This window comes from Tubulanus polymorphus, chromosome 12 (assembly GCF_964204645.1).
Source record: "Tubulanus polymorphus chromosome 12, tnTubPoly1.2, whole genome shotgun sequence".
Taxonomy (NCBI): Eukaryota; Metazoa; Nemertea; class Palaeonemertea; order Tubulaniformes; family Tubulanidae; genus Tubulanus; species Tubulanus polymorphus.
In genome coordinates, this window is record NC_134036.1 from 1,775,556 (window position 1) to 1,801,225 (window position 25,670).

Sequence of the window (25,670 nt, forward strand, 5' to 3'; positions counted from 1 at the left end):
GATTAATCTAATCTACTGACACGCGAGGTATATAGGCCTATTCTATCACACAGACACAGACCAATAGGGGGGATGGCCTACTCTATCACACAGCCAAAAGGGGGGGGGTGGACTGCTCGCGGGGTATTCGCGCTACATAGCAAGAACTGTATTGTTCATCTCTCCGATCGCACTTAATCAAGACCAGTAATATAACCGATCTAACTCATTCTAAACTCAATTTGGTTGCATAACCAATCTAACAACTTAAGACCAGTCGAAGTTCATTTTGTAACAACTTAAGATCGGTCTAAGCTCATTTTGGTTTTACAACCAATCTAACAACTTAAGACCAGTCTCAGTACATATTAGTTCTGTAGTCAATCTGACAAGTTAAGACCAATCTTGTAACTCAGACCAGTCTCACGACTTGCTTCAGTAAGACTGGATGCTGGTGTCGATCGTTACGGAGAAGAAACTGCGTGTGAGTAGTTGTAACAATGAAGCAGTTTATCGGCTAGTAAGGCAAGCAGTAACGGCCACCTGGGGATTTGGAAACGTCAAACGAGATGTCTGTTGTTGCGGTGGTCTTCGCATAAGTTTTCGTTACCGATGCACACGTTGGGTTTAGATTGTTCAGGGACTTTGAGACTGCAATCTACACCACAGAGGTATATAATAATAATGAACCCGTTTGGATGACGTTTCGTTTTCAACTTGGTTCGGGTTGCCTATTGTTGCTGCTTTGGTCGATATTATCGCTATTGCTAGTGTTGCTGCTGCTGTTGTTGCTGCTGTTGCTGCTGCTGCTGTTGTTGTTGCTGCTGTTGCTGCTGCTGATGGTGGTACTAATGCTGTTGATGTAGCTGCAGCTGCTGCTGCTGCTGCGATGCTGCTGCTAGCAGTAAAACCCAATATTCATCTCGGCGCAAGTATTCCCAATATGGTCGTCTTAGAATCAGTTGATTACTCAATGAACACCTGCGTTCCATCTCCCTCTGTGCTACACTGTGTTTGCGTGTACGTGGCAGCATCAATACTATCTGTAGCATCTGATCTATGCGCGATGTCACTGCATCCAAGGCATGGATAACTTTACAGCCATCATGTCCCATTCCGACATTCTTCCGTCTTGTCGCAACATGAATAGCACAGACAGCAGCATCACCAGCAGCAGCAGCAGCAGCAGCAGCAGCAGCAGCAGCAGCAGCAGCAGCAGCAGCAGCATCATCAACAGCAGCAGACATATCAGCAGCAGCAGACATATCATCATCAGCAGCAGCATCATCAGCAGCAGCAGACATATCATCATCAGCAGCAGCAGCAGCAGCAGCAGCAGCAGCAGCAGCAGCAGCAGCAGCAGCAGCAGCAGCAGCAGCAGCAGCAGCAGCAGCAGCATAACCGACAGTCAGAGCAGCAGCTGCTGTCGCCGCATTAACAGGACCAATAGCAGAAGCAAAGGCGTCATCGATATAATTGAATTATTTTTCATTTCCTAAGAATTTTCATCCATAATCATAAAATTATCTAACGCGAATTGGAAATTCTAAATGTTCTAACCCTACTTGACTTGACTACATGCAAAACGCGTTCATCAACCAGAAATTCATTACTTCAATTCTTACCTGAAAAATACAAAGGAGAAAAGAAATTAAGTGAAAATGAAATAAAAGAATTTCTTTCTATTTACCTGGAAGTAAAATATTCCAGTGTCAACCAAAAGATATCATAAGGTTAAAAGCGTTGAATCCTGGCGGTGACCAAAAATATCTTCGTCTGCATCGTTGGGATGTAACGATAATGAAGTGAGTAGCGAAAAGCGGATCGTCTGAGAGTTTATAATAAAAAACAAGTTCTCAACTTCAATACTATTCTCACAGTATCGGAAATTACAAAAAAAATCCAAACAACACTGAACGGGTTAACACTGAAACACCATTTGAATTATACACGTCCATCCCCTAGGTCCAATCGTCCCTTCTCTTCCCTGACACACGAGTTTCTGGAGTAGGTAAGAAGTCGATGTAATTGTCCCCAGTTACACGCAAGACGAATCGACCGCTTTTACGTAAAAGGACCCGTCTTACGTTACATGAAGAAACCAATATCGGCGCACTTGACCGACATGAGGCAAAGCCATCAGTAATATGACTCGGGGGGGGGGGGATGGCGAGGGGGGCTGCTTATACATCGCGGTATACAGTAACAGGTCTATTTACATCATGCGAGGGCTTTTGCATCCGCAGCAGCAGCAGCAACAGCAGCAGCAGCAGCAGAACCACCATTATCAGGAGAGTCGGGTGAGACGCGGCAAATGGAAAATTTTCGATGTTCATGAAATTTGAGAATTTTCGAAATTAAATTGATATTCACCGATATATCGAATACGCGATATTGAGTTAATGGGTGACTCGAATGTCACATGGTTATACAAAGGCACATAACGGCCGTTCCCAGACAGCAGAGGCGTTGACAGTTTTCGAAAAACCGATTTTTTATTTACGAGAAATAAAATGCTTATTCTCAGATATTTGGACCGGTCCAAAAGTTCGTTACGGCCTCACGTCCCAGAAGGAATGAAGGTGTCATTGTCAAATATTTGGCCTGAGACCAAAACGTAACGACCAAAAGTTCGTTACGTCCCAGAAGGAACGAAGGTATCAGGGAACAGGAAATGAATTAATGAGTAATTAATGAGTCAAAATCGAATCTTTTGCAACCTCTAGTTTATAGTGGGTTTTTGAGTTATCATCTATTCCGCATGTCGAGTCTACGATGATACAGTCTATAGTCGAATATGATGTAAAATATGACCAGGCTGGGCCTGAACGAACAAGGTATCGGACAACTATTATTTCTCAGGTAACACAAGCGATATCATAGTTGTTATCAATTTGTCAATATGTGCTTGATCTATTTGCGTCTGCAAACAGGTTATTATGTTTGCAAGTGGACAAGGAACAAACACGACTCGAACCTCGATCATGACTTTATCGTATGATGGGGTGAAAACTTCTTGACTTCTTCGACGGCGGAATAAGAAGAAGAGACGATCGGCGAGATTATTGTCGCAGTTAATAAGGATGTTTACACATAGCTTGGTCTGTGTGTGACAAACACTGTATTAGCATAAAGGTCTTTTCGAGTGTCGGCGTTGTGGTCTTTGGTTTGTGTCACTTAAATGTCGAAGCGTTTGTTTATAACCAGTTCGAATTCGTGTTTGTTCGGCAAATTTGCGCGCTTATGTCAAAGATGCAATTTGACGATTGGTCATATATTCGGGCACCGGTAAATAAATAAATTTCCAGGTGGTTACATAAAAGTTTGACGTATTTACAGGAAAATACACCGTAAAAAACCCATTAAGTCAATAGTCGAATAAAATGCTGTAATGCTTGTAATGTGTCGACATGAATTAAGAAGTTCCACAATAGAATATTGTATGATAAAATAAATCAAAACGAAAGCACAACGTTTTGGCTGTTGACTCGCACAACTAACATCAGTCTTCTATAACCAATCTAACAACTTAAGACCAGTCTAAGCTCATCTTAGTTCTATAACCAATCTAACAACTTAAGATCAGTCTAAGCTCATTTTGGGTTATATTACCAATCTAACAACTTTAGACCAGTCTAAGCTCATTTTAGTTCTATTACCAATCTAAAAACTTAAGACTAGTGTGAGCTCATTTTAGTTCTATTACCAATCTAACAACTTAAGACCAGTCTAAGCTCATTTTGGGTGCTAAAACCAATCTAACAACTTAAGACCAGTCTAAGCTCATTTTGGGTTCTATAACCAATCTAACAACTTAAGACCAGTCTCTCCAGGTGTCATTTTAATAGATTTTATCATATAAAATTCTATTGTGGAACTTCTTGATTCGACCCATAAAGTGTTAAGTAACATCAGGGACAACTATAGGTCCAAAGGAGGAGGTGGCTCTATTTTTTTTTAATTCTCTTTTTTGTGGTTAAAATCAACTTGGCCCTTAGCTGTAAAATGCCAGTGTAATTCATGGCCATATCTACTCGAATTTGGGATGAGATTTGTATATAAATTATGAGCCCGTTAAAAGGATAGTAATCATTAACGGAACTATTACCCGGCAGCCTGTAGCCCGTACGTACCGGTTACTCGGCAACTAAACTGGCGAACATTAACGTCAACCTGTGGTAGTAAAGTGATGGATAGGGGGACACGTATCTGCAGCATCCGAGAGGATTACACAACCCGTCTGTAACCGAGCTACCTGCCTGCTGCAAAGCCAGCATCTAACCATCCATCAAACTTCCATCATCATCAGATGGTTCCTGGTCGATAAGAGCGTATCCGACCACGAATATAGAAAAAGACGAATTCTTTGCCTAGTTTAATCGGGTGTCCATATCAATGTTAAGTAATAACCACGACCATGAAAAATACCCTATTCACGCAATCAACCTTAGGGCAACCCCATCGTTAACCGGCCTGGATTCAACACCCCTTCGGACGTTTACCATTTGCAGTGTGATACGAGGACAATCAGTTTTTGAAAGTTGCGCTGATCAAATGTCCAATATCCGGTGTTTGTAGTTCATTTTCAATTAGAAATGTCTCAGGTGAAGCACTGAACACATGTGAAGTGTGGACGATCAGTTTTTGAAAGCGAGCTGATAAAATGTCTAATATCTGGTGTTTGTAGTTCATTTTCAATTAAAAATGTCTCAGGTGAAGCACTGAACACATGTGAAGTATGGACGATCATAAATTGCAAGTTCGTCAAGTGTCAAATATCAAGAGGGATTGCCGGGTTCCGACTATAGATTCATACATGCAACAATACTGACAAATAGCTATGGGAATCTACAATTGCTACAACGACTATAACACGCAGTATATAGCGGTATAGAGGCCAAAAATAATTGGTTGATTATTATAACTATTGAGACAAATTAACCTGAATTGCGGCCCAACATATCAAAATATATGTATGCGCATGTTGATATATTCATAATGTGCTTGCCGGCGTATTGAATCTATTTAACCCTAATATCGCCTATTTATGTATTGTACGTCGGTATTGTACGAACGGCTTTGTGAGCAACATGGACCACAATTTGTCAAAATGGATCAATTTGCGTCTATCAAAATGTGTGAATGAATGAATTAGTTGATGTAAACATAATGTATGGCATTGATAATGTTTTTATACACGTATCAACCAATATTTTCAGCCTTTGGGACAAGTTTTGAAGACAGCACGATCAGTTTTTGAAAGTGTGCTGATAAAATGTCTAATATCTGGTGTTTGTAGTTCATTTTCAATTAGAAATGTCTCAGGTGAAGCACTGAACACATGTGAAGTGTGGACGATCAGTTTTTGAAAGTGAGCTGATAAAATGTCTCGTGTCTGGTGTTTAAAGTTCATTTTCAATTAGAAATGTCTCAGGTGAAGCACTGAACACATGTGAAGTGTGGACGATCAGTTTTTGAAAGTGAGCTGATAAAATGTCTAATATCTGGTGTTTGTAGTTCATTTTAAATCAGAAATGTCTCAGGAGAAGCACTGAACACATGTGAAGTGTGGACGATCAGTTTTTGAAAATGTGCTGATAAAATGTCAAATATCTGGTGTCTGTAGTTCATTTTCAATTGAAAATATCTTAGGCGAAGCACTGAACACATGTGAAGTGTGGACGATCAGATAATCAATTATACATGATATCTTCTAGGGATAATAGGGTCCTATAATGAACTGATTGATTACTCTTGTACTGAAAGCCCTCGATCCTAATCGACAAAAAACAACCTAAACCGTCCCGAGAACAAACACGCGAACAGTAAGGACGTGCACAAGACCGATTCGGAGACGATATATATATGTATATATTTATCGATTTCCTACCGATAACTCCACAGTGGTTACACAGTATACGGCGAGTTAATGGAGTAACGGTGTAATACAGCGATGCCACGAATGAGGTCCTTTGTTCTCAGGTTGCGATGTTTGACGTGTTTTTCCATCGACGTTTCGGTCATGAGGATTTTTTTGTCGACCCGCGACTCAGCGGGGATCGAAGTAATGGAAGCGGTCGGGTTTTTTTTTTTTAATTCACCGCCGCTGCTGTCACGGTAACGGCGTGTTGTCATCATTGTTCGGTCGTTAAGTCAGCGACGTCGTCGTCGCGGAGAATTTCATCACATCGCATCAATAACTCCCGAAACCTAATATCGTTAACCTTTTATTTCATTTTCGACTAACAGCAATTTCTTTGCGACACATCTTCGAACGTCGCGGGAATGCAAAGACCAAGTTGATACACTTTTTAGGGACGCATCGAAATCACGAGGAAATAAAGCGATAATAATAATAATAATAATAATAAAAATAATAATAATCATAATTATAAAAATAATAATAATAATTGTCATGATAATATTACTTAAGATGATAGCACTGATAATTGAAAATGAAAACTTTGTGATTAATTTGTAGGTCTTAATTATTTTTGTTTCGTCATCATCAATAGAATTTTTTTATATCATTTAATTCTGATTTGCGTTTTATTCCCCTACTATCGTTTATTCATTATGTTTAAGGTAAGAATCTTGAGTCGTATTGGTTTCGTAACGTCATTAAGAACTTTGAGGTTGTAACTGTTTATGTCAATAATTGCGAACTGCAAACATATCAACAACAACTACAAATGTCGACATGTTGACGATACAAGATACAAGTCAATCTATTCGGGGTGTGTCGCGCTATATTTCATATACTGATGAATAATCAACTTTTAAACTCATCCATCTAGCTTCATATCAATATACATATATATCACAAAGCCGTTATCTATGGATCTTACAGAATGTTGCATTTACCCCAAGGGCAAGAAGCCTTAGATATATACAAATATCTATATTACATAACTCGAATTTCCGCTGACTTTAGAAAAGCTTTCAATAGAAAAATGCATTTGATACTGTTGTTGCGTAATAACGGAATCGCACAAAATATTCAATTCAGGATACCGAATATCTGCCGACTTTAACAAAGCTTTTGATAATGAAGTCTAAAATGCGTTTGATACTGTCGTTACAAAAACAAAAAACGCACAAAGAATTGGAATTTTTGATGACTTTAACAAAGCATCGTTTTCGAGGGCATTCAACAAACCAGAAAAAAAAATACACAAAAATTTCGTCTCCCGATACTGCAACGAAAGCTTTCTAGTTACAGAATTGATTTTTGAACGGTTAAATCGAAAAAGAATATACCACCACAGGCAATGGCACCCTTTTTGGAACGTACACGAAAATTCTGAAACCATTCTAAAAATAATTTTTTTTCGGCGAAACTGCTGCGCAATCTAAAGGCGTTGCCGAACAATTATCGGTGAATTTCCAAACTTATTTTTCGATTAAAAAAAGATCTTTGTTTGATATGGAAATGGATAACATTATTGATATCCTCGGCAGATATGAGACCGCCCGGAGTATGAGAGCTCGGTTTCGAGGAACGAACTACCGCCTGAAGCAGCTATGAAATAAACTTAATCGTCAAATTCTTTGTTTCGTTTTTCAAGTTTGATATCTATTTTTTCAGCGGATCATTTCGAATATATTTGAAGTACATTTCAAAATTAAGCATTGCGCTTTCAAATAGCCATTTCTTCCCTAAGTTTGTTTTTAGATACATTTTACAACAACAATTCGACAGAACTTGGGTTTGCAGAAGGTCGCCATCGTCATCTGATAAGTGGTCACATTACTGAAGTCATCTCCTACTTCTACGATGTGTATTTCTAATTCACTTTACTAAGTGTTAGCCATCAATACGACGATCAACACTTAAGTAACGTCGACCTATCTCATATCAACTTGACAGTAGCAAAAAGGAGGAAATTTCATTTAAGTTTTCAAGGAATTTTTCACAATGTTTTTTTTAATGAATGAATGAATGGATGAATGAATGAATGCATGGATCTTTATCAATAAAGGCTACGTAGAGATTGCAATTTCAGTATCGCTCATTTAAAAGAGCGAAGACTTCTGTAAATAATTCTTTTTTTTTCTAAAGTTTGAGATCGATATATTACTTTTAAGGAGCGGAGCCGAGTTCTAGGCAGATAGAAAGCTGCATGAATCGTGTTTGCGCAAAAGCACACGATGCGTCTCAAGGGATCAACGTTGTCATAAAATCATTACCAGTCAGGTTTATTCAAACGCTATTTACATAAAACTCTGGAAACATTCGCAGATAAACATTCAGAGATACAGAAAGAGAGAGAGAGAGATAAAGGTTTCAATCCTCGGAGACTGGCAGCTTTTTGAGAGTTAATCTCACGCTATGTTTTGATATCTCAAAATCAGATCTTGAAATGAGATCAAAATATGCGAAGTATTGTCGCATAGGTAAAAAATTAATACCTCATCATTTAGAGCATCCCCAAGGTCCTTGGATGTCAGAAAGTTAATGAGAATTTCAGTGACATTGATATCATAATAATATCATAATTTTACTGAATCGTTGAAGTCATCGAGAATGAGAAGGTCGTCATTAGTAACTAATCATAATTTTACTGAATGGTTGAAGTTATTGAGAATGAGAAGGTCGTCATTAGTAACTAATCATAATTTTACTGAATAGTTGAAGTTATCGAGAATGAGAAGGTCGTTATTAGTAACTAATCATAATTCTTACTGAACCTGGTCATTGAAAATAGGTATTTTTTGGTCATTGGCACCAACCCCATTAGCGACGTCATTTCATTTTGTGAAACATGACCCTCGGGGTACGCAGCAAACGATACCTTTACACACAATAGCTGCATCGTCATCAGCAGCACGATATATCGTATGATTACCAGAGAGATTCCGAACCACAATTTACAAATATTGACAGTTTATCATCTCGTGAAATAAACTCGTTTACCCCCGCGGCGAAATTTTAATGATCACCCAACTAACGGCTCCACCGATCTATATCTTATACTATATAGATATGGAGGGTGTGAAGCAAGGTGATATTAATAGGCATGCATTTTTGGGATACGCTCGCGCGTTCGAGACTTTGTTTTCGCCGGAGGGCAGGGTGGAGCTCCATGCTCTATCCGTCGACGTAAGCTAATTCAATATTCGGTGAATAATATCTACCGAGGTTTTGCAGACGTTTGCGTTTTAAAATTCGATCGATATTTTCGAACCGTTTCGACGTTAAGATAACGATGATGATGGCAGCAGGAGACAAAGGGAGTAAAGTTTGTCGAATGTGAAGAGAAAAATTTGTCGAATATGATGTTTAGTGTTCTTGAGGAGGGCTCGGGAGACTATTGGGAGGAACTGAGACCTATTTGAGGAACTGGGGCCCGCTGCTGCTGATAAACAATTGGTAACCCGGTTAGCCAGTGAATAACTGACAAAGCGAAAATCGAATTGTGGTCATCATTTTTTTTTCAAATTTTGTTAAGTTATCAACTGGTTAATTGTTGTTAAAATTGTTGAGCAACTTGTGGCACCTGGATGGCGCACAATATTGAACAAGCTGAACAGAAACAGATTTGAGGACTGCTGTTGCGGGCACCATGTGGACCATCTATGCAATCGATTTGCTGAGGCAAGTGACAAACACACACTAAACGAGGGATGGGCCACTTACAGTCGAATGGACAAGAATTCGTGGTCACAGATTGGACTAAAGCTGGTGCAAAAGAAATCAATTGATGGAAATCATTGCTGTAGGTTTGTTCTTCTTTATGCTTGCCAATAGGCGACGACCACCAGACGACAGGTTTGGCAATATTTTAAAAGTTAACCCGAATGCGGACATCTTGTAAACTATGAATGGAGTTTCTTTGTACAAACAAGCCTTATAAATGGGGACATCTTGCAAATCATGAATCGTGGCAATTAATCAGTTACTGGATGAAGGACATGTTCACAAACTTTCACGAGGTTAATGTGAACAAACACTAAAGGACGCAAGCAGGGTCGGGCTTGTAAACAAATCAGTCACGCTCTCGGCAAACAAATGACCAAGGCTGTTGTGGCTGTCGGTGAACTGATAAATGAAATTAGCGTAACACATGATGCGCGAGCATGGACCGAGAGGGCCACTTCAAGTTTCCGTCTGGTTGGACACCATGGCATCGTCGTTGTGGCGTGGCCGCAGCTTGTGCGAAGCTCAACAAGTCAACAGAGAGAACGGGAGGTAAATCAATTGATTTATTGGCAAAATATCGCCATCAATAGACGCAGTAACATGTGTCGCTTACTGTTGACCAAACGACACATCTTTTGTTAACTAATCCGTCGAGTGTTTACAAATAATAAGCAACAGAGAAATGCGTTATAACGTGTAGTTGCCTGGAAACATGTTGACCGAAAGTTTAGGGCATCTAAGGCCCGGTTTTATAGACCGGTGTTAACTTAAACCAGGTTCCAGTTCCACAGTCGCAAGTTTGAGTTAAGATTAGATCATTTTCAATGAGTTAGCTCTGAGTCAAATCGTAACTCACAACTCTTGAGCCAGAACTGTGGAACTGGGCCCAGGATATTAACTTAAACCAGGGGTCCAACTTCATCATCATCTGAGTTTACTCCTAGGTTTAAGTTAATACCAGTCTATAAAATAAGACCCTGGTTTATACGCCCATGCTACAACGTATTGCTGATCTCCGAAGAAGGCGGTTCAACTTAAACTGCGATTTTTCGCCCAGAAATATAAAAAGAGGGGAAATTATCCCAATATTCCAGGATCAACAAAGGATCTGCTGTCTTCCTAGAACTTCCTCGTATCGACCAGGGTTATAGTGTGCACCCTCACCCGAGTCAAAAACCTGAAGGACTTGTTGTAATGAGTGCTCCTGACGAGGACATTGACGTGCGCATTGAAAGCCGTGATGTTTTTCTGCAGTAATCCAATTGTCTTCATTTGTTACCTTTCATTGGTACGCGTCGGTGTAGTGGGCTCAACCCGGTTACTCTCAATATGCTAGGGCAGGGTTTCAGATGGCTTTCTTCGAATCCCAATGAGGCAAAAAATTGATCTCTTCTTTCTTATTTATGCTGAGCTTTAAAGTAACCTTTTGCACATTACTTTTTTAGAAATCATGATCAATTTAACAACAACAAACTCGGCAGTTATAGAAATGAATTTTATTGCAGTTTACTGAAGAGACCCGGCCGATTAGGAGAAACAAGGTATCATTTTATTTTAGCCTAATCACCGCCTTTCTTTAATAACAGACCCGGCAGTTTTAGAAATGAACTGATTATAGTTTTCATTGCGGTTTACAAAAGTGACCATTGGCCGATTAGATGAAACAAGGTATCATTTTATTTTAGCCTAATCACCGCCTTTCTTTAATAACAGACTCGGAAATTTTAGAAATTAACTGATTACAGATTGTATTGCATTTTACTACAAAAGTGACCAGGCCAGTGAGAAACAAGGTATCATTTTGTTGTGTCAATGTGTAAGATTTCAAAGACTTCCTCGAATCCCAATAAAATTGAAGAAACCACCCAAGCAAAAAACACACAAAGGAAGTGGAATACTAATGATTTTTTTCGCACATTAAGATCACACGCAGCGATCAACTCCTCGACGTTAGAGAGAACTAACGTAACTAGACAATGGAATTGCCGGTTACACCCAAACAAGGTTAAACGATCTGCTAGGGCGCGGTTGGTTTCTCCATTTGTGTTATGATTTGTGAAGGTATTTTGTGCCGAGGCGTGGAAACGATGTCGGCTATGACGGCACGATATCAGTATATATATTTATAAACATTGTTGATTCAATTCGGTAACGAAAAAATTGACTATGAATTTATTTAGAAGGAACGCCTTGTTGCAAAGTTCACAGAATTGGAAACCTTTTTTCCGATTTTTATCTAGTTTTGTTAGTTCTAAAAGAATCAGTTGCCATCGAATATTACGTAAATGTATATCGAATATTACGTTATTAAGTAAACGGGAGGTTCGAATAGGGATTTCGATCAAGCGGCTTCTAAGTTCGTGAAAGAATGATTTTACAGGTCTTGAGATGAGTTTTTCTAAACTTTGCCGCAATTTCGTAAAATGTCACGGACACAATTTGATATTTCGTTCAGTTCAACCTCAATTTTGATCTTTCTTCGGAAAATTTTTCAGAATACTTTTTAAGGATGGAATTCTTAAGGGACCTCGACATTGGATCCTACTTACTGGGTGGATCGCTATTGTCCTAATTAATTGTGAAATCTATCTTCAAGACAAACTTTGTTTCCGATATTTCAATATTCTTATCTTCGGTATTCGCGTTGTTTTCCTAATACGATACACCATGACGACGACGACACTGCGTCGATCCGACCCGCGGGATTGTTACCGTCGTCGCCAATAACGACCGTAAAATTCGCGTCGTCAAGGGAGACGAGATGAGCTGTTTAAACCTGGATGTAAAAGTCATTATCGCCGTAAGCGGTAAAGACGACTTTTACGGAAAGCAGTCTTCTAATCCACTGATTACCTAAAACGTATAAACACCACGTCGCGGCACACGGTGTCCGCCCGAATACGGCCCCTAGGGGGCGCAGCGGGCGCGATGGGGCGGACTGATAATCCCCTCGGGGTCGCTGTAAGTACGGAGGCTATACTCGAGGGGCGTTTGGAAAAGTAGATAATGCTCGTTCGGTCGTGTAGACTGGCGCGCAGCTGAAAATGACTTCTCGCGAGTAATGCGCGGAAAAACTACACGTTTGTATTAGGAAATTAAGTAATTGGTTTTTGAAACGGAAAGCAGAGCCATCTGGTGTCGACGAAAGGAAATTAACAGCTACGGTTGGACAGACAAGATACACTCTCATGTTTTACCATGTCCTTTACTGTCTTCATGATCAAGCTTGGCAGCCCGGCTAAAAAAAACCTATATACCTTGTTTATCATTTCTGTTGGGCTCGTTTAAAAGTTGACTTCTCATTTCTGCTGAGTTTAAAAGTTGACCCGACCGGCTGCCTTTCTAACCTGTACATTACTTTTTTTTTAAATCATGATCAAGCTAACAATAACAACCCGACAGTTATAGAAATGAACTGATTATAAATTCTATTGCTGATAACAAAAATGACCTCGCCAATACGTAGAAACAAGGTATCCATTCTTGTATAGCCTAATAAGCACGCAATAATGTATGTACAACCAATACCGTAATTAGCTACGCCTTAAGGCAGCCATCTTGAAAATGTTCACTCAAACGTGACCGAAATGTCTGGTGATTAGGCATGACATATGGAACTTGAGTAATACCTACAGGTCACCGACGACATCTTTGAAGGTCAGCGTTTACTTTACAAGTTTTCCTCTCGTTAATATGTATCAGATGACACGGTAAACAATTTTCTATGGCAGCCATCTTGAAATTCGACAAATTAGATTTGAACGTATTGATAATATATCATAACGATGTTGAACACTTTGATTTGATATTTATGTGATAACAAAACACAATTCGATATAATGTCACATGACAGCCATCTTGGGAAATGTCGACCGATATAATACGGCAGCAACCCTAAAACTTCTACGAATTAGATTTCACACGAATAATACGTCACGTGATGGCAGCCATCTTGGAAATGTCGTCAGCAAATCTGTGTTTCGTAAAGGTCAAACGTTGAAACGATGCAGCGATTATATCATCGATATCAATTTCGAAAACAGACGAAACAAAAATGAATAATGTCATATGGCGGCCATCTTTATTATTATTATGACGACGCGAACGCGGCCATTTATCAATCAGTATTCGGAGTCTATCAGTCTAATAGCGCAACAGAGTAAAAACTATAAAGCGGGAATAAAGATTGATAACGACAATGAGAAAGAAGTTAATGGCATCGAAAGCGTTCCGTGTCACGAGAAGTTATCAGAATTATGATGGAACAGTGTGTGTGTGCTCAAACAGCACCGGGTAAAGATCATTCACTAACCAACAGAACCTGACTTAATTAATAAACCTACTGATTAGGAGCTGCTGTATCAGTCGGTTGGTGGTGTAGAGATCTATCCGTCATTATTAACTCTCATAACACCGAAAACGTGTTCGGCACCGAAACCAAAACGATATCGATACAAAGTTCACATCGGTCGTTTTACATCGTGGGATGCCACGAAAAAAATGGCCGCCTCCATAAATCCCTCTATGACCATAATCATAGTTATATAAACCCTTCTAAAACGATGGCTACCTCCATAAAACCCCCTATGATATCATGGTTATATAAACCCTTCTAAAACGATGGCTACCTCCATAAAACCCCCTATGATATCATGGTTATATAAACCCTTCTAAAACGATGACTGCCTCCATAAAACCCCCTATGATATCATGGTTATATAAACCCTTCTAAAACGATGGCTACCTCCATAAAACCCCCTATGATATCATGGTTATATAAACCCTTCTAAAACGATGGCTACCTCCATAAAACCCCCTATGATATCATGGTTATATAAACCCTTCTAAAACGATGGCTACCTCCATAAAACCCCCTATGATATCATGGTTATATAAACCCTTCTAAAACGATGGCTACCTCCATAAAACCCCCTATGATATCATGGTTATATAAACCCTTCTAAAACGATGGCTACCTCCATAAAACCCCCTATGATATCATGGTTATATAAACCCTTCTAAAACGATGGCTACCTCCATAAAACCCCCTATGATATCATGGTAATATAAACCCTTCTTAAACGATGACTGCCTCCATAAAACCCCTACGATATCATGGTTATATAAACCCTTCTACAACGATGGCTACCTCCATAAAAACCCCTATGATATCATGGTTATATAAACTCTTCTAAAACGATGGCTACCTCCATAAAACCCCCTATGATATCATGGTTATATAAACTCTTCTAAAACGATGGCTACCTCCATAAATCCCCCTATGATATCATTATGGTACTACAGCCCCTCTAAAAAGATGGCTACCTCCATAAAACCCTCTATGATATCATGGTTATATAAACTCTTCTAAAACGATGGCTACCTCCATAAATCCCCCTATGATATCATTATGGTACTACAGGCCCCTCTAAAAGGATGACTGCCTCCATAAATCCCCCTATGATATAATCATGGAACTACAGGCCCCTCTAAAAAGATGGCTGCCTGCATAAATCCCCCTATGATCTGATCTGATAGTTTAAGTTCTGACACTAAATGAAATATATCATACTATCCACAACCACAGATTGTAATTTAGATTTAACTCAAGATCTTGAATCAGTCCATGATTATCGTTGGAACCGGATGCTGTTCCAATCACCACTGCTCACGTGATCCTTTTATCATTCTGGCTGAATGTTCGGCGCGAGGAAATTGTAAAGGCCTACGCGTTCTCGTTCAAAGAGTCGGCTTTCTGGAAATCGAGTCCAGAAATAACCTTTCGGAACCGATTATTAATCTAAAATTCTCCGTCCTTTCTATTTTCTATTTACGTTTTTCTTAAGGACTCGAAAACAGCGGAAAGCTTTCAATTTGCAACGGTATCGATCGGTAATCTGCGCAGCAACAACAACATACGAGCGCTTTTCAAAAAGGAACCACCGCTGGGTCGTTTTCTTTTTAGGTCCCACCGTCGATCCGGTGATTAGTCATAACCGAGGACGACGACGACCTTCACCTTCGCGTCGCGTATGAATACCGACCGAGTCCGCTCCATCGATTTAACACAACCGCGTAATTATAACGTCCGCCGAATCCGCATACCCGGAAAATCGATTTGTAGGTTCGTTGACGAGATATTAATTAATACTCCTGCGTTAATCATACTCCGCGAGTTAATTAATCGTGCCGTATAGGTAAAGACTAGAGACAGAACCGGATTTTACTTACAGCAGCGGCGGGAGGAGTACAATGGCAGACGATCAAAGCAGACGCTGATGATGATGTGACTAATCGATTTTTGTTTAAAAAGTTTTCGTCAACCGATTCTGTTGTTGTCTGGTTGCGTAGTTCGTGCGTTACCGTCGCTGGGGTCAACGAGTGCGTGGCGACTGGGAGAAGATTAATTTGTTGACGAAAGATGTACCAAAAATAAGCAGTACAACGCAGGCACTAGTGGTGGCCCAAAAAATTGCCTGGGCGTACTGAAGTCCTAGACGGAGGATAAAGAGAGGAGGGAGACGGGAGGGAAACGAATACATTTTGACAAAACATGCTCAAAAAAGTATAGCGGAAATAAGATGGGATTTCGAATTCTAATGGAAGACCTAGATGAAGAGAAAAGGGAGGAGGAGGAGGGAACGAATCTTGCTGACATAAAATGTACCGCTGAAGTACAATAAGAGTAGAGTAGGCTATAATGGCCTTGTCATACTTCGCATGAAACAAAGTGAGCGATAAATATAATGAGCCTTGTTAACAAGAAAGCACAAAGATTTTGAATAAAAAAATAAGACAAAGACATATACACATATAGACTGAACGCGAGACGAAGACCCTGGGGTAAACATGATAACCGCATTCACATGTACACCCGAACGGCAAAATCTACGTCTCGGTTTAATTAGGTTGGAATTAGGTTAATTAGGTCGAATCGACTGTAATCACGTCTTGGAAAACTATTTAAAGGGTCATACCTAAGTAGCATACTTCATCCGAAAAAAAATCAGTCCAGATTGCTCAGTAAAAAGCTTTAGCCTGATCTTAGCCCAAGTCGTGTCGGTTTAATTGGCGATTCTGGACCCAAAATTAATGTGGTTCCAGGGTTTGATTGCCATCCTCCGAAGCTCAGGTGGCCAACACAAGCCCTAGCCGCAGACCCTTCATTGGTCTATCACATTGCACGAGATTTCTTGGATGGACAGGTTGCCGCTTAGCGGTCACTAGTCTATGTATTGAGCCAATCAGTTGCGATGTTTTTCACCGCTAGGTTTGTCAACACCACGCATCGAAACCTGGCAAGCGACGGTGGTCTGATAGGGATATGGATCCATCACATTGAGTCTATAACAGTATTTTAGCGATCCCGGTTTTAGAAAGTGAAAATCAATACTTATAGCTCCAATGAGGCAGTTCGTACAGTCAGTTTAGGGTATCATTGGTAGCTCGAGTAACCACGTAATCAGAAACCACGACTGTGCGCATAACAGCTGTCGTCGTAAAAAATCACCAGGTGGCGACACCGGACACTTTGTATATCCGCTTTCATCGCATTGAATTATATAGGCCTATAGCGATTCAAATGCTTAGGTGAAAACTAGATATGAACAGAATAAATTAGGAAATGTGGAACCCATCAAAATAGAAGGGCTTAAGCTGAGAAAAAAAGACTGCGGAAGTGACTGCGGAAGTGCGAGACTTAAGATATCGCCTTGCGGGACTCCATTAACTGCATTTGCGGCATTTCTGCAGAAATTCGGCAGAAGATTTATTGCCCACTAAGGCCTACATTGATACTGGGAGCTACTGAATTTTTTTCAACTTAGGGTAGCTTCCTCTACATGTCATAGGAAAGTAAAATGAGTGATTTAAGATAACACCTTGTGGTACACCAGCTGTAACTTGCGGTTAACTAGCTAGCACAGTCTTTAATTCACCTGGGGCTAACAACGTTGAGGGTTTAAAGTCACCACCTTGTGGTACACCAGCTGTAACTTGCGGTTAACTAGCTAGCGCAGTCTTTAATTCACCTGGGGCTAACAACGTTGAGGGTTTAAAGTCACCACCTTGTGGTACACCACCCGTAACTTGCAGTCGACTAGCTAGTATAGTGAATGCTTCACCCGGGGCTAACAACGTTGAGGGTTTAAGGATACCACCTTGTGGTACACCTGTTTTACAATATTCGCTCGTCAATTCAGCCAAATTTATTCCACTAGATGAGCACTATTTGAAGTGATTTCTATGATTCACCGGCTTTACGGCTGGTCACTTGGCTTTTAAACAAACAAACAAACAAACAAATCGAAATTGAAAATGTGTCCGCATTTTACTGAATATATTTGTTTTTCGGACTAGAACCGCTTAAACCAGAGATTGTGTCAAGTTGTGAACTAGGACGTCGAAACACTGAACACCTCGTTGAGTCACCACCACCACCACCACTGATATTTGACTAGGGGGTTACCACACGCAGACGACCTTTCCTTTTATCGTCCATAGTGTAAATATTTATTTCGCGTCAATAAAGTTTTATTGTATTGTACTTTCGTGTAATTGAATTTTGTTAACAACCGACTGAAAGGTCGTAAACCGAGTCGACCACACCCACCAGAGAATTGTGCATGTGACACAAATGAATATGGTATTTTAGCATTTATTCACACATCACAAGTCTACAGTTTTCGATTCTGTGATTTCTGGTTTTGACTTAGGACCACCTAGAGACCAATGTTGCATCTGGGGTGATGACCAGCAGAGCAGCCCATAAAATCCAGGATCCACCCCTGGACAAAGTGTTTTAATAATTGTTACATACATGTAATCCTCGCCTGGGCTCAGTTTTATAGACTGGTATTACCTTTAACCCGGGGGCTAACTCAATTCATTATCAATTGAGTTAGCCCCCGGTTTAAAGGTAATACCAGTCTATAAAACTGGGCCCCGCATATGAAGCATATAAACAAAACGGTTTGGGGCCTGACGATGATTTGCATATCCTTCGGTCAAATATGTCGCCGATTTACATAAACTTTCATTAAAACGACAAATAAAGATGTTACCCTCTTTCATGAGCACCGAGAACAAATATGGCGACCACACATAACAAAATCGATTCCATACGAAGATTTCAAAATCAGTGATTTATAAAACATTAGACAAATACAAGAGACACAAATGTGACGGATGAAGGTTTATTGCCAGCTGTCGGTTTACTGATGACAGCTGATCTATAAGGCTCTCACGTTTCGGCCAATGTCATCTGAAGTTCGTATTAAGTGTTTACGAATTTCTCTCAGCCATTTGCGGCCATTGTTGTCCGTCAAGTCGAGCGAGAACCAACACGCGTTAAATGTTCGCTTTTGATTTTCACATTCATGCGACATGTTTCTGAGTCACAGGTGGTTCGTTCTCAAGTTAATTAGAGCTTAAATTTACCTCCGCACGAGTTGGCACTGAATGAATTATATTTGAAAAGTAATTTTGAGGGGATTTCTCAACTACATGAGTAATGGACAATGGTTTCTATAAGGGAAGATGTTTTTGTAACCACCGTCAGGGAAGAAGACCTCCCCGCTTTTGCAAAGGATCTGTATGCCAACGGTAGTTTTAATGCCATCTTAGTTCCATAATCTTACAACTTAAAACCCATTCCTACGACCTGAGACCACAATTGAAATTCTTTAGTCACGCCTGATGGATCTTGAATAAATCGGGCTCAATGTACAGGGTAGACTTTTAAGCTTAGCAAAAATGAGAAACAAGGCATCTTTCTTTTAGCCTAATCCTACAAATGTAAGACCACTTTTACGATTTAAAACCCCTATCAGACTTCTATAGTCTTGAATGAGGGATCCTTAATTAGTTGGGCATTGGAGTCAAATGATTAATCCAAGGTTGGGCTCACAGTGTGACCTTTGTTTTGATTGAACTTTCTTTATCTTTATTTCAATGTCTTTCGTCTTATCAACCTCAACTCGCGTCATTCACTGGTCAACGTGATAATGATGTCTGGGGTCAAATATATACAATACATGATAAGATAGAATTGCAATTCTGAATCAAATAATGTTGTATGGTATAGGTTTTATGCCTCAAATATTATGGTTATCCTGGATTAATAAACGAAGGAAAGAGAGCTCGCATGGATGATAAACTTTCCTGGTCGCTGACCATGTCCAACTACCCAAAGCCAGACCAGTTGTATACCACATGCATAAAGCTCATAAAGTCTAATGACATCTTGGTCAAATAATAATAATCATATAACATGTCTTTATCGAACTCCTTTTAAACAAACTAATGTTTCTTTTTCATTAAAAAAATATCTATCGGGGAAAGGACATTAGGCAAGCCATGAGGATGCACTGCATATTGCCTCATTTTTGATTAAGTATATCGTTTAATAGCCAACCAAGCAACTGTGGCCTAGAATATGCATATCTTGGTCCAATAGCCTTTTTCTAAAACAAGTCGGGACTGTAGGAACTGGATCGTGGACTACGCAGACAAATCCGATCCCGGCGAACCACCTAGGAATCAATCTTGGTCCAATAGCCTATCTACAGTTAAGTCAGAACGGCAGTACCTGGATCCTGGACTGCGTATACAAATCTGATCCGTAGAAATCAGCTGCAATGTGTTTTTAATTTGAAACCGAACACAGATACGTGTTATCGACCAGTCAGAGGAAAAACAACCTATTCTATATTCAATTGTTCTAAGCTAATTATTATATTACGAGAACAATATAATGTTTGTACGTACTCTATGTATGTGTGTGTGTTGGCAACGAATTCAGGTTAATTAAACCTAATTCAAAACCCACAAAAATATCTATATTTATCATACGCGCTTGCGCACGAGAGAATGTTATCTATATGAGTACGATTTTGATGAAACGGTTGTTGCAAGATGGAAGATTTCTCGAAACGTCGTGTTTTGAGAAAAGCATAATACAGCAAAACCTTATCAATAATGCATCGATATCTCTTCATCGATAATTTCAGTTTTTCAAGTAATTTAACAAATTAGAGAATTGAAACGAATCTTTTTTTTACAAATGTCAATGGGATTGAATGACTATTTTGCAATTGATTTGTTACATTACTTTGCACAGTAATTTTCCAGAAACAAAATCGACACGTTATTGATAAGGTCTAACAATTTTGCTGTCATGCTTTTTTCTCAGATGATTTGATGTAAGAATTCAAAACCTTCAATTTTTCAAATTTTTTACTAAATGGCTACGACTTCTTTGTTACGTTACTTAAGACAAAAAGTTTCCAGATATTAAGTTGTGAGAAAGGTCGATGGATCTATTTCCAAGCTCCATTTTTCGATGCTGATGTAGGTGCCTTTTCCAAATGACTTCACCGTGGTCAAGCACAGAAATATAGATTTATATGACAGACCCTCGATATTTGTAAATTCCCTGACTACATCTTATTGTCAGGTATCTAGCACCGGTTTCTAAACAGACTAATCATCTCGTCACGCACTGGTCTCAAATCGAAACAGGTTATTGGGTTCGAATACCGTTATGGCGGCGGGGCAACCACTATCGATCATTACACGCAAACGTGAAAAAAAAACGTAATACAAAGACCACATTAAATCATTACCATATTGGGACCATAATGGACCTTAATAATACTATCGTTATTATGGTATTATATCGCACGAATAATAGTCGCGTGGAAATACTAACACGCAAACTATGAGTAAAAATATTACAGAGTCCTAATCTGAGTGGCTTGCGATCGCAGTACGGTTGACCGGTTCACCACGAAGCTTTCGGCTCACGGTCGACGACAGCATAATCAACCCGTGAAATGGAGCTCAACGGGGGAGCGCCCTACGTCACTAGCCTCTAATAACCCGTTTACAAATAGAAATCGCCATGGTGACCTCGATATATTGATTGATATTGTTTGGGCGCAAAAAAATCGATACCGTTCCCTCTATCTCTCCATTGGACGCCAGGCACTGTATCGGAAATATTTCGGTTGACTATTAGTAATATTATCAGGAAATGAAAATAGAAAATGTTGTAATTGCCCAAGACAAAGACATTCTTCAATTTTAAATAACTCTCAAATCATGTGACTTCAGTGGTATTACATCATGAGACTGGTCTTATTGATAAGTGTTGGCTATAGAAGCAAATCTATGCCTTAACTGCACCAATCTTACAAATTGAAGCCTATGGGGAAAGTGATTTGAAGACGTTGTCCAAGAGGACGTTCTTGGGCACTCGAGTCGTGAGTGTTATTAACGAGACTTGTCTTATTGATGAGTATCGGCCACAGTAGCTAAGCCTTGACTGTTATAGCAATCTAGCAAATCGGAGCCTACGATAAAACCAGCAAGACCCGGTTTCACTAAAAAAAACGATAGACCTAAATCCATCACCTTAAATTTTTGAAATAAACGTGAAACTAGGTTTGTTCCTAGTTCGTCTCGTTGACCGTGAACCGTTTGCAAACAGGTACAGTCAATACACAAAGCGAACATCATCAACCCGATCAGAAACCATGCGCGTATCGCGTTGCTAAGCACCGTCACCTTGACGACGACGACGAACCGGGATGCTTTTTATTGAGTCGATTCTTTTCTTCTGTCCCGTTTTTATCGGCTGCTAATTCATAAATTCGCTGTGAACAGCAGCAGCAGCAGCATCACGTCCGTATTTTCAATACCTCGTGTTCGCGTTCAGGTTTTTTAAATTTTCCAATAAAGGTCGACTCGGTACAACGAGAAGATTATGATTATCATTTTTCAAGCTAACGAAACGCGAATGTTTCATCACAACAACAGCTAGGACCGTTACTATATGTTGGGATAATACGAAACATTTGCAGCTGATGATGAAGAGACAACAAAAGTTTTTACAAAAATAAAATTGGACGAAATCTGTATCCATTCATTTTTTAAGCATTTGAAAATGCTTTTGATCCAGTGGAGGGATCGATCAAATAGGAAAAATAACTCAAAAAGTTAACTCGCTTTAAAGGTTCTTCTTCGAATATTTCCATAAATACACGTTACGAATAGAATACGAATGTTATCGGTAGAAACTTCTGAAGAAAGCGTCTCGAGTAAAAAAAATTCCACGATCTTCAAAAAGCTTTCGAAACTTTGGGCGCATACAACCTTTAGGGAAGCAAGCAACATTGACATTTCTATAGTCTTCTTATTACGAGACTTGAGACTTTTTAGGCCACAAAGAATTCAAACTTGAATTCAATGACATTCGATAAGGGTAGATATGTAGGTCTTTTTATAACAAGACTCGAGACTTTTTGGCCACAAATAACTTCAATTCAATGACATTCGATAAGCGTAGTCACTTCTTCTGAGACCACCTTTGTCGCCGAGCACATTCAGCCAAGCACAAGACGCTGCTTGCCTGAATTCCTATTCGAACCATCGGAAAATATTGTCGTCGATATTTTGAATTTCTCCGCACGGACGCAGACGACGACGCAGAGAGCTATCTGTTCAATTAATATCAATACACCGATCAGGCGATCACCTGGGAGACGATGACGCGTTACCGTGGCGACCGAGAAACAAAGGTAACCGGTAGACGGATGGACGGGCAGCGTTCTCCGTTCAGCGGCACCGGTGGGGGATTTTTTGATATTTTAATTCATTGACGTTGTTCTTTACCTCGTAAATAATAGTTATCGACAAGGATTAAAAATGGCCACCTTCTCAAAATTGATATTTCCATCTACTTATTCGTAATAATGAATAACAATTTAGCCATTCTTAAGACTAATTAACTCAAAAGTTGCGGCAACAACAGCAGCATATGTATTTGTAAATCCTGGTTTAACACCAGGGATATATGCTACACTAATACCGCTTCGTAAACAAAATGGATAGAGGGCTCATCTTGCATTTGTTAAAGACAAGCTTCGGAAACTTAACCTTTGGGTCAAGTTTTATAATTTCAATTTTGCCACTTCAAACTTGGATTTTTTTGTGTTCACTATTAGTTAACACAAAAAAATCTGCTGTATTAATTGAGCAATCTTGTTTTGGGATGTCTAACCATGAAGAAATTCATGAACAAATAATTAACTAATTGTCATGAATTAACGTCGGTCATTAACGTATATGGTGTAACACCGGTAGCTAATTAACTGAGCAATTAATGTTAATTACCTAATGAGCATTAATTAACATTAGCTACTACGGAAAACAATAATTAAACAATAGACGAAATAACTAATATTCAAGCAAATAAATTAACAAGAAAAAGGTTTTTTGTAATGATCATAATAATAATAATAATAATAATAATTAAAAAGCGTTATCTCTACCTGATCCTCAATATCCGTAGTTCCGTTCGTGCCATTATTCTCACACAAGGTGGCGTTACTGACAGTGGTGCCGGCTGTGTTGGCAGTGTTGGGGATGTGGTATGGTGGGTACGTGCACGGGCGCTTTGCAGGTGGGTATGGTGCACCACTTACCTGCAAAAACAATTAGTGAATAGCAGATAGTTTGTTTGTTTGTAAAAACTACGTTCATATATGATATACAAAGATATATCTATGAACCCCATTCAACAAGGCCCAGTTTTACACAAAAGGTTTACATCGATTTTTTGTTTTTTTTTTAAATCAAGCTGAATCGATTTGAGATTAGATCCCTTTTGTAAAACCGGACCCGGAAGTCAGCTGCTCAACTGTTGGTTAAAGTAAACCATCTCTTAAATACGGCAGTTACAATGCATAGGGGCTGCAGTTGGCCAAAAGTTTGTTACAAATAACCAGGGGATAAATACCATAGTAACAATGAACTTTTAATTGTCACTTTGTCAACCTATCCACTGGTTAACCTTGACCAACTGCAGCCCCTGGTTTAATCGTCATGTCAACTAGCCAGTGGTTTACTTTCACCCGTATTTGAACAACTGCGTCCAGTAAAGATGACCTTTACCAAAAATCCCCAAGTGACATCACCAAATTACCGTTGAATAATGATGATGACGTGATAGGGGGAATGGTAGCTTCTAAAACATCTCCTTATGACATCACCATCAACCTCTACTTTAGTAATGGTGATGATGTCATAAGTGGATTTTGCAGGTAGTTATTCCCACCATGACGTAATTCAAACTGCCATTAAGTGATTCAAAACGTTATCTACAATAAGTGTTGGCAATCAGTGATGTCATGGGGCTATTTTAAGGAAGACGCCATCTTTTATTCTCGAATGAGGTTCATATGCAAATTACATAGCAGAGAAATGATAGTAATTGAATATTAGCATGCCTAATCAAGTGTGTGAATCCTTCTTAAATCAGTCATTTCTTTACCTAAAAACCCTTACATAAAAGATGACCATCTAAAAATCCCCCTATGACATCAACGGATTCGATCCTTAGAAAGCCATGTTTTCCATTAAACGATCGAATCATCACCGGTATGACGCCACAGGCGGTATAAGGAGGCGGCCATATTTTATGGGATAGAGTTTTACAAAACCGAAAACCATCGATGGCAAAGAGTAGGGTCTACATGTCGGTACGTATCTTGGCTTGGCGCCCCGAGACGCAGTCCGGGAAGAGATATATTATCATCCTGTCCAAAGCCCCCGGAAATTCGTTAGATTCGAAAATAAACGTCCGCCTTTGTTGGCACCAAATGTAAAAAAACATCCTCGAATTGCTATTTTTTTCTAGATATTGTTTCCAAGGGCAGAATCGCCAAAGCACAGTTCCCCCTCACCCCTTTTAGCGGGATCTCGTAGGTAACGTGAGCACTTCCAAACCGAATGGACCGCGCCCAAGACCCCCAAAAACTATGATTGCATATTGAATTCGTGCAACTACCACATCGAAATTAGAAACAAATTTAAAAAACTACCGACAACCAAAAATCAATAATACCGATTATCATAATATGCAGAAATACTAATATGTAACCAAAAAAAAAACATTCAAGGACAAAACGTGTTAACTAGAGCCCAGCAGGCGTATGCCACGATAGTAGCTGTGTTCGCCACCAGGTGGCGTTGTGTGTAATCGGTG

General features: G+C 39.5%; 1 protein-coding gene across 1 annotated transcript in view; it reads right to left on the reverse strand.

Annotated features, from left to right (window-relative positions):
* The window catches only part of LOC141914044 (uncharacterized), a 53,350-nt gene extending 29,377 nt beyond the window's left edge, over positions 1 to 23,973 (reverse strand). The window contains exon 1 of the mRNA XM_074805305.1: positions 23,956 to 23,973. The gene's annotated coding sequence lies outside the window, so the exon portion shown is untranslated. The remainder of the gene's footprint in view (positions 1 to 23,955) is intronic.
* Between the last annotated feature and the right edge of the window lie 1,697 nt (positions 23,974 to 25,670).